The sequence below is a fragment of the Aulonocara sp. 'chitande type north' Nkhata Bay genome, linkage group LG3, assembly GCF_057382095.1.
Source record: "Aulonocara sp. 'chitande type north' Nkhata Bay isolate Kocher_YH1m ecotype deep benthic linkage group LG3, A_spYH_male_GT1.1, whole genome shotgun sequence".
Classification (NCBI taxonomy): domain Eukaryota; kingdom Metazoa; phylum Chordata; class Actinopteri; order Cichliformes; family Cichlidae; genus Aulonocara; species Aulonocara sp. 'chitande type north' Nkhata Bay.
The window spans coordinates 44,218,217-44,233,886 of NC_141346.1; the positions used below are offsets into that span (position 1 = coordinate 44,218,217).

At 39.7% G+C, this 15,670-nt stretch overlaps 1 pseudogene; it reads left to right on the forward strand.

Moving 5' to 3' along the window:
* Window positions 1-6,814: 6,814 nt before the first annotated feature.
* LOC147335839 (uncharacterized) lies at window positions 6,815-7,814 on the forward strand (annotated as a pseudogene).
* The last annotated feature ends 7,856 nt before the right edge of the window (window positions 7,815-15,670 follow it).

Genomic DNA, 15,670 nt, shown 5'->3' on the forward strand with positions numbered 1-15,670 from the left:
CTATCTATACTGAAATCTATTTTTTTATACAAAATGACTGGACTCTTTGTAATAATAATATTTCTAATAAATACAAAGAATAAATCAATCTGTATTTTACAATCAACCAATTAAGACATGTATGCATTCTGACAATATTAGTTCATTCATGCTGCTCTGTTTTGTACCATTTGCAATTTCTTAATCTGTTCCATTGTACCACCAGGCCATACTGGGCAATAATCAGGATTAGACAAAATCAGTGGCTGAATTGCCACTAACAAATTGTTATTCCTTTTTTTCTATAAACCTATATCAATGTTAACTTGTGTTGCTAAGTCTGTCATCAAGATGCTTATATTTTAATTTTCATTCATAATCTGTTAATGAAAGGCTCGACATTTATCGCAATTTATATTTGCCATTGTATATATCTCAAGAAAAATCTCAAGAAAAATACCTCAAGAAAAATTCCTAAAGACGACTTAAAGACTACTTAATGAAATTTCCGGAAAACTCGGCTAAGAGAAATTTAGGTTCTGTTGTTGTCATACCAGACATTGATTTTCAAGCTCAATGTACATCTTTTTGCCTCATATACTGTATTTCTTTTTAGGTTTGTACATCTTTCAATAAATCACTACACATGTTATAGTGATATTTTATGGTTGTCATTTGTACTTAGAAACATATAATCAATAATGCTTAGAAATATATAATCGATTGTATATTGATAGAATGTCTCATCCTTAGTAGTCTGCACTCTGTGTGCTTTCCAGAGTGTTCTGGCATACAACAAATGTCCAAGAGAGATCGTACCTTCTCGTTCTATTTTTTGCTCGTCCCCGTTTTGTGAGTGTGGACGCTTCCTCTCTTTGCTCTTTAAATGCTTTGCTTCTTTTGTTGATTTTTATTGATTTTCATGCTGATTTTTTCCCCATATGAGCTTACCTGCGATAGCTTCTGGACACTTATAGATCATTAGGACTAAAGTGTTCTTTCTTTTTTTTTTTGTCCATTTGATTGACCTTTATTATAATTATGAATTTATTTTATATTCTGTTGCTACAAATGGGACAGACATGACTGGGGGATAGGACAGGGAGAAAGAATGAAAGAAAGAGAGGGAGAGAAAGAAAACCAAAGGGGAGAAGAGACGGTGAGAAATGGGGGGAAGAAAGAAAAAGAAAAAGAAAAACAAACAAAACACCTGGATCACCTGTATGGAGAAAAAAAACAGAAGAGAAAGCAAACAACAAAGAGCAACATAATAAAAAAAGAAAAAAAAACAGAAGAGAAAGCAAACAAAAAAAAGAGCAACATAATAAAAAAACAGCACCATCACAATAAACTAGCTAGCAGTAGATATCAGTAGATACTAAATAATAAACGATATTGTGCAGCACGCAAGATAGACAGCGCACAATGTGCTTTGAGGCAGCAGCCAAGAAAGGTGTAGTCTGCGTCTGTGAACACCCGTGTGTACACCTGTGTGCATACCTGTGTGGATCAGCATGCTTGTATTCCAAAGGTTTCTCCATGTAACGATCTGCTAGGGAGTATTGGGAGCCATAGCCCCGTCCACCAGGGTATGAAGCAGGTATGGAGGAGATCCAGGCCCCAGATATCCAGAGGCCCCAGAGTACAAGGACCCGAGGAGGACCACCAAAGGGGGGGGAACCGTGCCACCCTCCTGGGAAGAGCTGAGTAGAGCCCCAAAGGAGAGGTCACCCGGCAGCTACGGAGCAGAGGCCAGAGGGGGTTGCAGTGGCGTGCCCGCGAGCTCTGCCGGAAGCCAGCTGTGCCAGAGAGGACCGAGCTTCAGGCCCAGAGGCCAGAGGCCTGAGGGCATCCCACCCCCCGGAAGGAGCCCAGCCGGGCCACAGGCGCCAGGAGTGAGCTGGTACATACATGAGCGCCCAGCCCCAGACGACAAGGACCACCAACACACCAACGTCTGAGGGCATCAGCCACCGGCAGGGAGTGTGGTGAGGGGAGATAGGCCTCCGTACTTTAGAGGGCCTGAGATGTACCCAGAGAGGTTGAGTCTAAGACCCAACCTGACATATAGACACAGACGAACAGGCACACGCGGACACAGACGTGCATTCCCACCCCATATGCACAACCAAATACTCGGCACTCACCCAACGTGTAGACAGACACAAATAGACACTGCACAGACAGTCGCACTCCCCAAACATACACTATATCCCAGGTCCAGGTATCCCCGCCCTCAGAGGGGCAAGCCGCAGCTATACCCAGGAGATGTAACCCTTCTCTCTGGGGTGGAGGCAAGCGGACCACCTCCTTATCTGCAGTAGCAGGGAGGCCCCGCATCCCAGACCCCAGTCTGACGGCCAGCACCTCCTCCCAGCCTAAAGGACTGACTATCTAGGACTAGGACTAAAGTGTTCTTAACAGAAACAGCAATATTTTTATAGTTACCTTATCGTCAGCGCTCCCTGTGTCTGTGGCCTACACACAGCTGAAGCCTGATTACATCGTCTGGGCACCAAACAGCCTCAATAGCCTGGAAAGGTGCTAACCACTAGGCTAACTAGCAACAAGATGCCTTCCCTCTCCACAGATGACTACCACAGCCTCCTGCAGAAGATTGTAGTACTGGAGACAAAAATTCATCGCTTAGAAGTAAACGTGGAGGTAAATGGACTGTGTGGAAATGAAACAACCTTGCCTTTGATTCAAAACAATGGCGATGAGCAAGCTAGTACACAGCTAAGGAGCACAGATAACATGACCAAGAAAGTAGACTCTGTGCATTATTATAAATCCTCAAGTGATAATCCCCCCTTGGACTGTCTTGGTGCAAAACCAAGACATAAATCATGTCTCCTGGAAGGGGGAGGACGTATCACGGGCAGAGCACAGCGAGCTGAAATCTCTGAAACCGACTGGCCTTCACTTCCTACGAGACAGAGAAGCTCTTCTACCCCTGTATACGAGAGGAAACAGGACTGGACAACCGTGAATAGGAAGGTTAACAACAAACCTCAAAACCACTGAATGTGAAACTGCAGAACAGATTTGCTCCACTATAAAGGGACCCTGGATCTTCATGATTTGGACAACTACGGGGGATGATTACACTGTTGCGGTCAGACGGCAGAAGGTCTGTTATGATGTGTTTGCTAACAACTAGCCGAACTTATTCAATGAAAGACACTATTTCTGACTGTAGGAGGGGGGAAATGGCAAGGTATGAGACAGTAGACTGGAAGAGTATTACTGTGAAGCTGCAGGTGGATATGGAACTGGGACCGACGGTGTTACAATTATGCGCGAAGACGAGATATAGATCTGAGCCGCAGTTATGTATGGATCGGAAAGAACTGTATAGCTATGAGTGGTTTTTCAAAATATGTTGTGAAATACTTGGGTATGTCATAAGGATAACAGACATTCAAAGAATACTCAATCACAATGACTGAAGATTCGGATTACAAATTACATGATTTTGAAAATAATATCGATCCAGAAAGGAATGTGCTTAATGCAATTAATGTTACATGCGAGTATTATACTGAGAATCAATTTAGGGATAATGTTGACCTAGGCAATACATTTTCATTAATTCATTTCAACTGTAGAAGTCTCTATAAAAGTTTTGTTCTGATCTATGATTTTTTGAATAGTCTGAAAGGCAAGTTTAAAGTGATAGCACTATCAGAAACATGGATAGATGAGGAAAGGGGTTGGGACTTTCACATTGATGGGTATGAATTACATCATATAAATAGATCTAATAAGAAGGCAGGAGGTGTGGCACTTTTTGTTGATAGTGATTTGAAATGTAAACAGGTTGAATATATGTCTGTGGCTATTGATGATTTAATGGAGTGTGTGACAGTAGAAATAGAAAGGGAAAGAAAGAGTAATATAATTGTTACTTGTATGTATAGAAGGCCTGGGACACTGATACAAACATTCACAGATGTAGTAGAAGATTTATTGAACAAGGTAAAGGGAAATAAGACATTATGTATTTGCGGTGATTATAATATTGATTTTTTTAAAATGTCCAATCATAAGGCATCATCAGATTTTTTTGAGTTATTATTTGGAAGAGGGTTTTACCCTCTGATTACTAAACCTAGTAGAATAACTGAAAAGTCAGCTACTTTAATCGATCACATTTTCATTAATTGCTTGGAAAGCAACATTATAAGTGGACTTGTCATAAATGACATAAGTGATCATTTACCTGTTTTTGTTACTTTAGATTATAAAATGACACAAAAGGAGGAAGTGTGTGTGGACAGATATATAAGAATTAGAAATGATGATGCAATAAATGAGTTCAGGCAAGATCTTATGAAAGAAGATTGGAATGAGGTTTATGTAAATGACGTTAATGCTGCATACGAGGCATTCTTAAATACTTATTTGGTTTTGTATGAAAATCACTGTCCACTGGTATTATATAAGCAAAAGAAAAAGAAAACTACTGGTAAACCATGGATGACAAAAGGACTAGAAAATGCATGTAAAAAGAAAAATAAATTGTATAGAGATTATATAAAACTTAGAACAAAGCCTGCTGAAATGAAATATAAAGATTATAAAAATAAGTTAGTATTAATTATCAGAAAGGCTAAGAAAGAGTATTATAATAAATTATTTTACAAAAACAAAAATAATGTTAAGGGTACGTGGAATATCTTAAAAAACGTATTGGGTAATAAAAAATACATCTTTAAATGTACCTACTTACTTTAATAAGAAAAATAAGGTCGTACGTGATATGAATGAAGTGGTAAATGAATTTAATTCTTTTTTTGTAAATATTGGGCCTAACCTGGCAAACTTAGTTAGAAAACAGGATGATTCGGAATGGAAAGGAGACAGCAGAGTGGTACGGTCTATGTTTTTAGGGGAAATCACTGAAAAAGAAATCATAGCTATTGTAGCAGAATCTAAAAACAAGACATCCACTGACTGTGATGGGTTAGACATGGTCATTGTAAAAAAGACCTTGGATTGTATAACCAGACCTCTCTGTTATATTTTTAATCTCTCATTTTATTCGGGTGTATTTCCTGACCGAATGAAAGTGGCAAAAGTTATCCCTCTTTATAAATCGGGAGACAGACATAGTTTTAATAATTATAGACCAATATCATTGCTATCACAGTTTTCTAAAGTGCTTGAAAAACTCTTTGCACAAAGATTTGATAGTTTCATTGAAAAACATCAACTGTTAAGCGAAAGTCAGTACGGATTTCGACGGAACAGATCAACAGCAATAGCATTAATGAATACTATTGAAGACATTTCATCAGCAACACATCATAATAAATATACTATAGGGGTATTCATTGATTTAAGAAAAGCTTTTGACACTCTGCAACACTCCATCTTGATTTCTAAGTTAAGAACTTATGGTTTGAGAGGAATAGTATCAGACCTAAGCAGCTATTTAGATAATAGGTTTCAGTATGTGCAGTGTTTAGGCAATTCATCTGATAGAATGAAAATAGAATGTGGGGTCCCTCAAGGTTCTGTTTTAGGACCAAAACTTTTTAATTTATATATAAATGACATTTGTGATGTGTCAAAAATGTTGAATTTTGTTTTGTTTGCAGACGATACAAATTTTTATTGTTCCGGAGAGAACTTGAAAGAATTGGCTAAAATTATGGTTATTGAAATGAAAAAAATTAAAAAATGGTTTGATGTAAATGAGTTATCACTGAATCTGGAAAAAACAAAGTTTATGATATTCGGAAACCGTGTAAAGGAGGAAGAGATAGCATTATCTGTACAGGGAGTATTAATTGAAAGAGTGACAGAATTCCGTTTTCTGGGTGTAATAGTGGATGACAAGTTAACATGGAAATCACATATTGAACATGTTAAAAAAAAAGTTGGCTAAAAGTATTTATATCCTGGGTAATGTTAGACATATATTAGATTACAAGACAATGAGAATATTATATTTTTCATTGTTTCTACCCTATCTGAGCTATTGTGTTGAAGTATGGGGGAATACATACGTGACTAATATGAAACCATTATATTTATTACAGAAGAGAGCGCTTCGAATTATGCATAATGTTAAATATAGAGAACATACTAATAGTTTGTTTATAAAATCTAAATTGTTAAAACTAGAAGACATAGTGAAATTACAGACTTTAACTATTATGTTTAGGGCAAAAATTAAAACACTACCTCTTAAGTTACAAAGTTTATTTGTATTGTGTTCAGAGAATGGGGATGGCAGAAGGAAGTTTTATTTTAAGCACCGGTTTGCTCGAACCACACAAAGGCAAATGTGTCCAACAGTCATAGGCATTAGAAACTGGAATTCTCTCAGTGATCATCTTAAGTGTTGTATAAATGTTTCTCAATTTAAAATCTGCTATAAGAATAAAATGATAAACCAAGATGAAGAAGTTGAAAAGAATAGAATTTAATTGTAGAAAAATGGTCCTTTTAGTTTGATACTTAGTGGTATTGTCCATTGTTGAGTATATTGTTCTGTTTGCTTTGTTTTGTTTTGTTATGTGCAGAAAATTGTCATAGTGTAATTTTGGTTGCCTACTTGTATTACCACAGATAGGGGGCAGGTATCAATAAGAATTTATTCTTCTTCCTGCTCCTTTTCATGCATGGAAACAGTGTTACTTTAATTGAAAGGAAGGTTGTGTATGGGAATGCATTACTGCTGTACCATGTGTGAAACAAAAAAATAAATAAATAAATAAATATCGGACAACCATCCATCTAAAAGTAGCAAAGTAAGGTCTGAATATCTGTTGAAAAGTAAAAGGCCACAGGGAAAGCTAAAGGCTCTGCCTGAAACTCTGATTGTGGGTGACTCTGCTGTAAAGGATGTACAAAGGATGTGCGGTAAGAACACTAAAGTCCTCTGCTTTCCTAAGGATATGGTCAACAACCTGAAGGAGAGAATTCTTCAAATTGCAGATGAATATCCAACTGTGACAAACATTGTTCTGCATACAGGATCAAACAATGTGTCCAAACAACAGTCGGAGGTTCTGAGACGGGACTTTACTGGATTATTAAATACTGTAAACTCTCTGAATGCAGCTGTATTCGTCAGTGGACCTGTACAGCCCGTCAGAGGAGGAGACGAGAGATTCAGCAGGTTGTTTGCACTGAATAAATGCCTTATATCAGCATGTACTGACCACTCAATTTTTCATAAACAATTTTAATATTTTTTGGGAACGCAGGCATCTGTTTAAAGCAAATGATTTAATTTTAACAAGTCAGGGGTGAAACTGTTCACCTCCAACTTGTTTTATTCCATACGTCATCCATCTGTGCTTGGTGCCAAGACTGAGATAAATGAGGAGTTATCTCATAAAGAGGAACAAACAGTACTCCAAGAACAGACAAAGCCCTGCAGAAACCTTGAGGAGGAGCCTCATCTGCCCCCACCCGGGAAGAGCCTCAGAAAGGAGAGACATCTGAGGCAAGAAGAGGGTTCCCTATTTGCCTCCAACTCTCTCAACAACACCAACGACCAGGACCAGGACCAGGGACCACGATCTTCCCCAGTCCCCCAAACCCCTGACAGGCCATCACCCTCCTCCACCTCCCTTTCTCCCTCCTCCCCACACCTGAAATTCACTGAGAAGATGATGGAGCGGGTCAATGCTGGGATCAGATCTCCCCCCCGGCCCAATCCCTTTTTGTCCCCCATAAACCCCCCACCCGAGCAGCCAAAGGTTCGCCATCGAGCCCCGCCCTCAACAGAGCAATCGAAGTCACATTGCCCAGCCTCGCCCCCCTTAGTTCCTCCTTACCACCTTCATGCTCTGTCTCCGCAGTCTGATGTGTGATTATGGCAGTGGTGACTTTTCCCAGGAGAAGCTGGGACCCTGTTTACTAGAAGGTTTTAAAACAGAGAGCTGCACTCTAAAAGACCTTTAAACATAGTAAACATACCTTGTGTGCCACAGACTGCTCCCAAACACGAGGGGACAAATAATACCTCTAAAACACTTAAGCTGGCTTTATTAAACGTTAGATCTTTATCTGTCCATCCATCCATTCACTTCCGCTTATCCTTTTCAGGGTCGCGGGGGGCGCTGGAGCCTATCCCAGCTGTCATAGGGCGAGAGGCGGGGTACATCCTGGACAGGTCGCCAGTCTGTCGCAAGGCTAACACACAGGGACAAACAACCATTCGCACTCACATTCATTTGCACATTCACACCTAGTGACAATTTGGGTTAGCCAATTAACCTATCCCCACAAGCTGCATGTCTTTGGACGGTGGGAGGAAGCCAGAGTACCCGGAGGGAACCCACGCAGACACGGGGAGAACATGCAAACTCCACACAGAAAGACCCCGGCCTGATGTTGGAATTGAACTCAGGACCTTCTTGCTGTGCGGCAACAGTGCTAACCACCGTGCCACCGTGCTGCCCTAGATCTTTAGCTGGGAAAACATTTTTAATTAATGATTTAATCACTGAGCACAGCCTTGATTTTATGTTTTTAACTGAAACTTGGTTGGACCAAAGTAACAGTGGAGCTGTTCTCATCGAGACGACCCCTCCTAACTACAGTTTTATCAGTGAGGCCAGGGTGAGCAGGAGAGGAGGAGGGGTTGCTGTCTTATTTAATGAATCATTTCAATGTAAGCAGCTATCTCCTGGAAGTTTTCAGTCTTTTGAATATGTGGCTTTACAGCTGAAGGCCCCATCCAAAGTTGTGTTTCTTAATGTTTACAGGCCTCCCAAACACTGCACAGACTTTTTTAATGACCTCAGTGAACTGCTGTCTGTGATCTGCATTGATTTCGACTGTGTAATTATTGTTGGGGATTTTAACATCCATGTGGACAACCCTCAGGGCAAAGGGACTAAAGACCTGAGTAACACTCTGGGCAATTTTGAGCTGACTCAGCATGTAACAGAGGCCACACATAATAGAGGACACACTCTTGACCTACTGATTTCCAAGGGCCTGAGCATTTCAAAGGTTACTGTGTCTGATGTGGGCTTATCTGATCATTACTGTGTTTTCTTTGAAAGTAAAATCTCAGCCCACACAAATATATCAACAGCAGTGATCACAAAACTGTGTATAACTGAATACTGTAGTGAGATCTTTAACCAGGTCTTCCATTAACACCTGACCTGTCCAGAGGTTCAGTCAATGAGCTCATCAATATCTTCAATGCTAAAATGTTAAATGTTATGGACACTATTGCTCCCATTAAGGTGAAGGTTATCTCTGGAAGAAAAAAGTCTCCATGGAGAAACTCCACACTAGTGAAAAATGAAAAAAGACAGTGTAGGAAAGCTGAGCGCAGATAGAGAAAAACAAACCTCCAGGTTCATTATGACATTTATAAAGAGAAACTTCGCAATTATAATTTACAGCTGAGGAGTGCAAGAAGGTCCTACTTCTCTGACATCATCACCAAAAACAGCCATAATGCTCGGGTCTTATTTTCTACAGTTGACAGGCTAACAAACCCTCCTGTGTCAGTGGCAGCTGAACTTCATTCGACCATGGCCTGCAATGACTTTGCCAAATTCTTCACAGAAAAAATCCAAAAGATTAGACAAGCAATTGGTACATCAACAGCAGATTCAGGATATGTACTGTGTCCACCGAAAAACTGTTTAAACACCATCAAACGGTTTTACCCTATTAACAGCAAAGACCTGGAGGACATCTTAGGTCAACTGAACTCCTCCTCTTGCTGTTTAGATGTCCTGCCAACAAGTTTTTTCAAAAAGGTCTCAAAGACTTTGGAGTCAGACCTGTTACAGATCGTCAACTTTTCTTTAATGTCAGGTGTGTTTCCAGAACCACTAAAAACTGCTGTAATCAAACCTATACTGAAAAAGGACAATCTTGACAAGACACAAATAAACAACTACAGGCCGATCTCAAATCTCCCATTTTTAAGTAAGATCATTGAAAAAGCAGTTTCTCAACAGCTCAGTTACTTCTTAAAACAGAATAACTGCTATGATGCCTTCCAGTCAGGTTTTAGACAGAACCACAGCACTGAAACCTCTCTGACCAAAGTGTTTAATGACATATGTCTGAATACAGACAGTGGAACAATGTCAGTCTTAGTTTTACTGGATCTCAGTGCAGCATTTGATACAGTTGACCACAACATATTACTCAAACGACTGGAGAACTGGGCAGGTCTTTCAGGAACTGTACTAAACTGGTTCAAAACATACGTAGAAAACAGGAAATACTTTGTACCAATAGGTAACTTCACATCTGAGCAGACAAGTATCACATGTGGAGTTCCCCAAGGTTCCATCTTGGGACCCCTTCTGTTTAACATTTAGATGCTCCCACTTTCACAGATTATAACGAACAACAAAATAAACTACCACAGCTATGCAGATGACACACAAATATATATCACAATGTCACCAGGAGACCAAGGCCCTGTACAGGCTCTTGGTAAATGCATTGAGGAAATTAATGATTGGTTGTGCCACAATTTTCTCCAGCTAAACAAAAACAAAACTGAAGTAATAGTCTTTGGTGCCAAAGAAAAACAATTACAGGTCACCAGAGAACTTCAATCTATACACCTAAAAACCACAAACCAGGTGAGAAATTTGGGTGTAGTGATGGATGCAGACCTAAACTTAGAAAAACACATTAAGACAATAACAAAATCAGCTTACTATCACCTCAAGAATATTTCAAGGATAAAAGATCTGATGTCTCAACAGGACCTGGAAAAACTAGTCCATGCATTCATCTTTAGTAGGCTTGACTACTGTAACAGCATCTTTACAGGTCTACCTAAAAAATCAGTCAGACAACTACAGCTCATTCAGAACTCTCACTAAGGTCTCACTAAGACCAAAAAAGTGGACCACATCAGTCCAGCTCTGAGGTCTTTACACTGGCTGTCTGTCCGTCAGAGGATAGACTTTAAAGTTCTGATGCTGGTCTATAAAGCACTGAATGGTTTAGGACCAAAATACATCAGTGACCTCCTGACCCAGTATGAACCTTCCAGATCCCTCAGGTCATCTGGATCCGGTTTTTTATCAGTTCCCAGAGTCAGAACCCGACATGGAGAAGCTGCATTCAGGTTTTATGCTCCATATATCTGGAACAAACTCTCAGAAAGCCTCAGATCAGCTGAAACACTCAGTTTCACACAGTTTATTTAAACCCAGGTTGAAGACTTACCTGTTCTCAGCTGCATTTGAATAAAACACCAAATCCACACTTTTAAGCTTAAATTTCAAAAAGTTTTTTTTAATCAATTTTAAATCATGCTTTTTATTTGTTTTTGTTTTTTAATGTCTCTGTAAAGCACTTTGAATCACCTTGTTGAATTGTGCTATATATAAATAAACTTGCCTTGCCTATATAGTATGGGAGGACACCTACTGTGTATCTGTTTGAGTACAAGAGCCCTTTCTTTAGGTGGACCGCTGGACTCCTGGCACCGTTTTTTTAAGGAGGCAATCACAGGGTCATATCTTGACCCACATACACACATAAACCCCCCCCCCCCCACACACACACACACACACATACATATACATACACATACACAGACTGGTACTCTTTGTTCACGTATATTCCTTTTGAGATGTCATATGTTAATGAGACTATGCATATTCATGTAACCACAATAAAGAGCAGTGCTACGGGGCGCTGACTGAGAGTGACTGGGGTTCGAGCGGTAGCGCTCATCTCGGTCATCTCCCTCGTGCACGAGATCACACAAAGAATTCTGCCTGGTGTCCTATGATGTGCTAGCTGCAATTGTCTCGACTGTTCCACACTGTAAAAAAAAAAAAATCATGATATAAAAGTATTTTACTGTGTATTTTACAGTTTTGTACTGTTCTTCTAGAACAGTAGTTCTTAACCTTGTTGGAGGTACCGAACTCCACCAGTTTCATATGCGCATTCACTGAACCCCTCTTTAGTGAAAAATAAAATATGATTTTTTTCAAATTCAAGACATAGATATGTTTTTTATTGGTGCACAAAATGAGCCGTGCCTGTCACGGTGGAAGCTCTGCCGAACCCCCGAGACAGACTCACCGAACCCCTAGGGTTCGATCGAACCCAGGTTAAAAACCACTGTTCTAGAATATCATTAAATTCACATAAATAGACTGTGATTTAACATGTCAAATGTAAATTAACATAAAATCACTGTAAATGTAATAAAACATAATTTTCTTGTTTTTTTAAAAGTATCTGTCTGTACATATGCATATTTAGATTGTTAAAATACATTATTTATTTTATTAACCTTTATTTAACCAGGAAAAGTCCCATTGAGATTAAAAACCTCTTTTGCAAGGGAGTCCTGGCCAAGAGGCGACAACACGTTGAAATTACATTCACAAATGCATCATAATTTCACAAATATTTGTCCATTATTTGAAAGATTGAACTGTTAAATTCAAATGTAATGCTATGGAAAAATATATAAAATGATTCGTATAAACTTTTTTTACATCAAATAATAATTATTATTATTATTGTTGTCTGGTGGCTGGGTACTCTTCCTTTGAAAGAGCACCCAGCCACTGGTACAGATATGTGGACGACACCTGGGTCAAAATCAAGACACAAGAAGTGGAATCCTTCACTGCGCACATTAACGCTGTGGATAAAAACATCAAGTTCACCAGGGAAGACACAAAGGACAACTGTTTGCCTTTCCTGGACAGCACTGTGCACATTGAAGAGAACGGCAAACTCAACATCGAAGTTTACTGGAAGCCCACACACACGGACCAGTACTTCCTCTTTGACTCCCATCACCCTTTGGAACACAAACTTGGAGTAATTAGGACCCTACACCACCGGGCAGAACATGTTCCCTCTAAGCCTGAAGGAAAAAAGAAGGAACACACACATGTAAAGGAAGCACTCAAAACATGCGGCTATCCTAAATGGGCGTTCTTAAAGTCAGCAAAGAGGCACAGAAAAGAAGACCAGACACCAGCGAAGGAGGATAAGAAGGACAGACGCAACAACATTGTCATCCCCTATGTAGCCGGTGTATCAGAAAAACTCAGGAGAGTTTTCTCCAAGCACGACATCCCGGTGTATTTCAGACCCAGCAACACGCTCAGACAAAAACTGGTTCACCCGAAAGACAAAACGCCAAAACACAGACTTAACAATGTGGTGTATGCTGTACAGTGCAGCGAGGAATGCCCAGACCTCTACATTGGAGAGACCAAACAGCCACTTCACAAGCGCATGGCACAACACAGAAGAGCCACCTCCACAGGACAAGACTCAGCAGTCCATCTGCATCTTAAGGATAAAGGACACTCTTTGGAGGATGCCAATGTTCACATTTTGGACAGAGAGGACAGATGGTTTGAAAGAGGAGTGAAAGAAGCCATCTATGTCCACTGTGAGCGACCATCTTTGAACAGAGGCGGGGGTTTACGACACCAACTCTCTGCCATCTATAATCCAGTTTTGAGATCCCTTCCCAGACGCCTTAACACCCACTCACATCACATCCTGGGCCATCTGACCTCAGGAATTCGCATGATAAGGTGGGGCCAGGTTTCACAATGAACACACCCGAAACTCTGGCTGATTGGGACCCACACCCAGTTTCACACCTTGGCTCAGGCGATTAGAGGATCATCAGGGGGTCCTTTTGTCCCTCTGTGGGGGGTTACTCCCACTAGGTTTATATCTGGGACTCTCCACCATTTGACCTTAGAACTGAAGAAGCTTCTCGGATGAGAGGTGAAACGTCTTCAAGCAACTTAAAGAAGTCCAGACGCTTTTCTTTGCAAGCTCCTTTGACTACGATGACCTGGATGACTCAGAACCTTCACAGACATATTATTATTGTTATTTAGGGCAATCGTGGCTCAAAAGTTGGCAGTTTGCCTTGTAATCAGAAGGTTGCTGGTTCGAGCCACGGCTCGGATACTCTCGGTCGTTGTGTCCTTGGGCAAGACACTTCACCTACCATCTACTGGTGATGGCCAGAGGGGAATTATAAAGTGGAATTGTAAAGCACTTTGATGGTCTCATAAAGCACTATATGAATGCAATCCATTATTATTTAAACCAACTGTATATTTCTGTACATTTAAGTATTATCATTAATATTGCCGCATTCATTGAGTGATACATCTCCTGTTGTCAGGCCTGCAGGTATCAGGCTTGTGATGTTCTCCTTTATCTCATAGTGGACTGTAAGGAAGAGGACTCCCTTACTATATTTATTTATATTATCTGTATAGCACTTTAGAGCACACCTTTCACTTTATTAAAAGCACCTTATCAAGCACTTTATTTAGCATGGCACTTTAAGCATGGATTTGCACACACAAGAAGTTTAAATATTTATTGACTATTTATTGGGAATTTTAAAATCAGTTGGTAGCCTTATTTCAGATCCGGCACAGCTGCTCCTCATCAAGGAATGTGGTGGTTGTCTGTCAGGAGAGAAGAATGGTGGTTGTGATCAAGGTTTACCAGTAAGGAAAACTAATGCAAATTTGTGTGTGAAATCTAGGGATAAAAGTGGTGCAAATAGGTGTTTGTAAGATAATGATTACTCACCTTTCTTGCCTGTGTCCTCTTCAAGGTGTTTGGGCAAATGTTTCCCCGGGGGTCCAGACACCATTTAAAGGTTCCGGGAGAGACCATTGGTAAAGAGAGTGTGGTGAATCTTTTTGTGCTTGGGTTTCTGGGTTTTTATAATATTGGGTTTGGTGTATCATTAAAGTGTGAAATATTTATTAATATGTAAATGTATTTATGTATTTATTTATTCTTATTGATATATTGTATACTGTGGTGGAAGGTTGGGATTTAAGAATTTACCTGAGTGGAATAATGGTTAAGTCTGTGACAGCTGCACATATTTAAGGCTGCCAGTTGTCATTAGAGTGTGGATTTTTGTGCTGTGAAGAAGCTTGACAAATTAATTGTTGTAAGGAGAGCTGTATAGCAAATAAATGCTTTTTTTGTTCCACTACACTTGCCCTGAGCAGGATTCGAACCTGGCCCTTCTGGTACTGAAAGCAGGTACTCATCTCACTGCACCAAACTCTTTCTCACTACACTTGCCTTGGTCCATCTCACTGTGTTTCCAGCCGCTAAGGGCCGCACTGTTACATGGACAGAAATTATTTTTTGGAGTGGCACAAATAATTTATGTGGCATCAAATTTGATGCAGAACACCTGATTGTTCTGTAAGTAGTTTGAAATGCTTATTTTAAAAAACGCCTTGGCTGCATTTTTTGGTAAACAGCTGCAAAAAACTTTGGTTTTTTTGCATAACTCTTGCATAAGTAATTATATAGTTACTTTTTTGAAGAAGTAACTATATAATTAATTGCCCAGCATTGTATCATTATATACTGTATTTTGCAGACAGAGAGTTACAGGACTCTCTCCCAGACCACAGACTCATAATACAAGTCAGAGCTTTATAAAAAGAAAGAAAGTTGTGTTTACAAAATTGGAGTTCAAGTTATTTTTACTTCCAATAGTGTTAACATACTACACAGTTCATGAACAAGATTTTTTTTTTAATTTTCATTGTATGTGGGCTAAAGCACTTAATTAAAAGTAGTCTAACATAAATGTAAATGCTGTAATTTGATTATTTTAATAAACCATGTAACTTGGATGGATTCGATGTTGGCGTGCCCAAAGTGCACACGTCTGCTGTTGCTC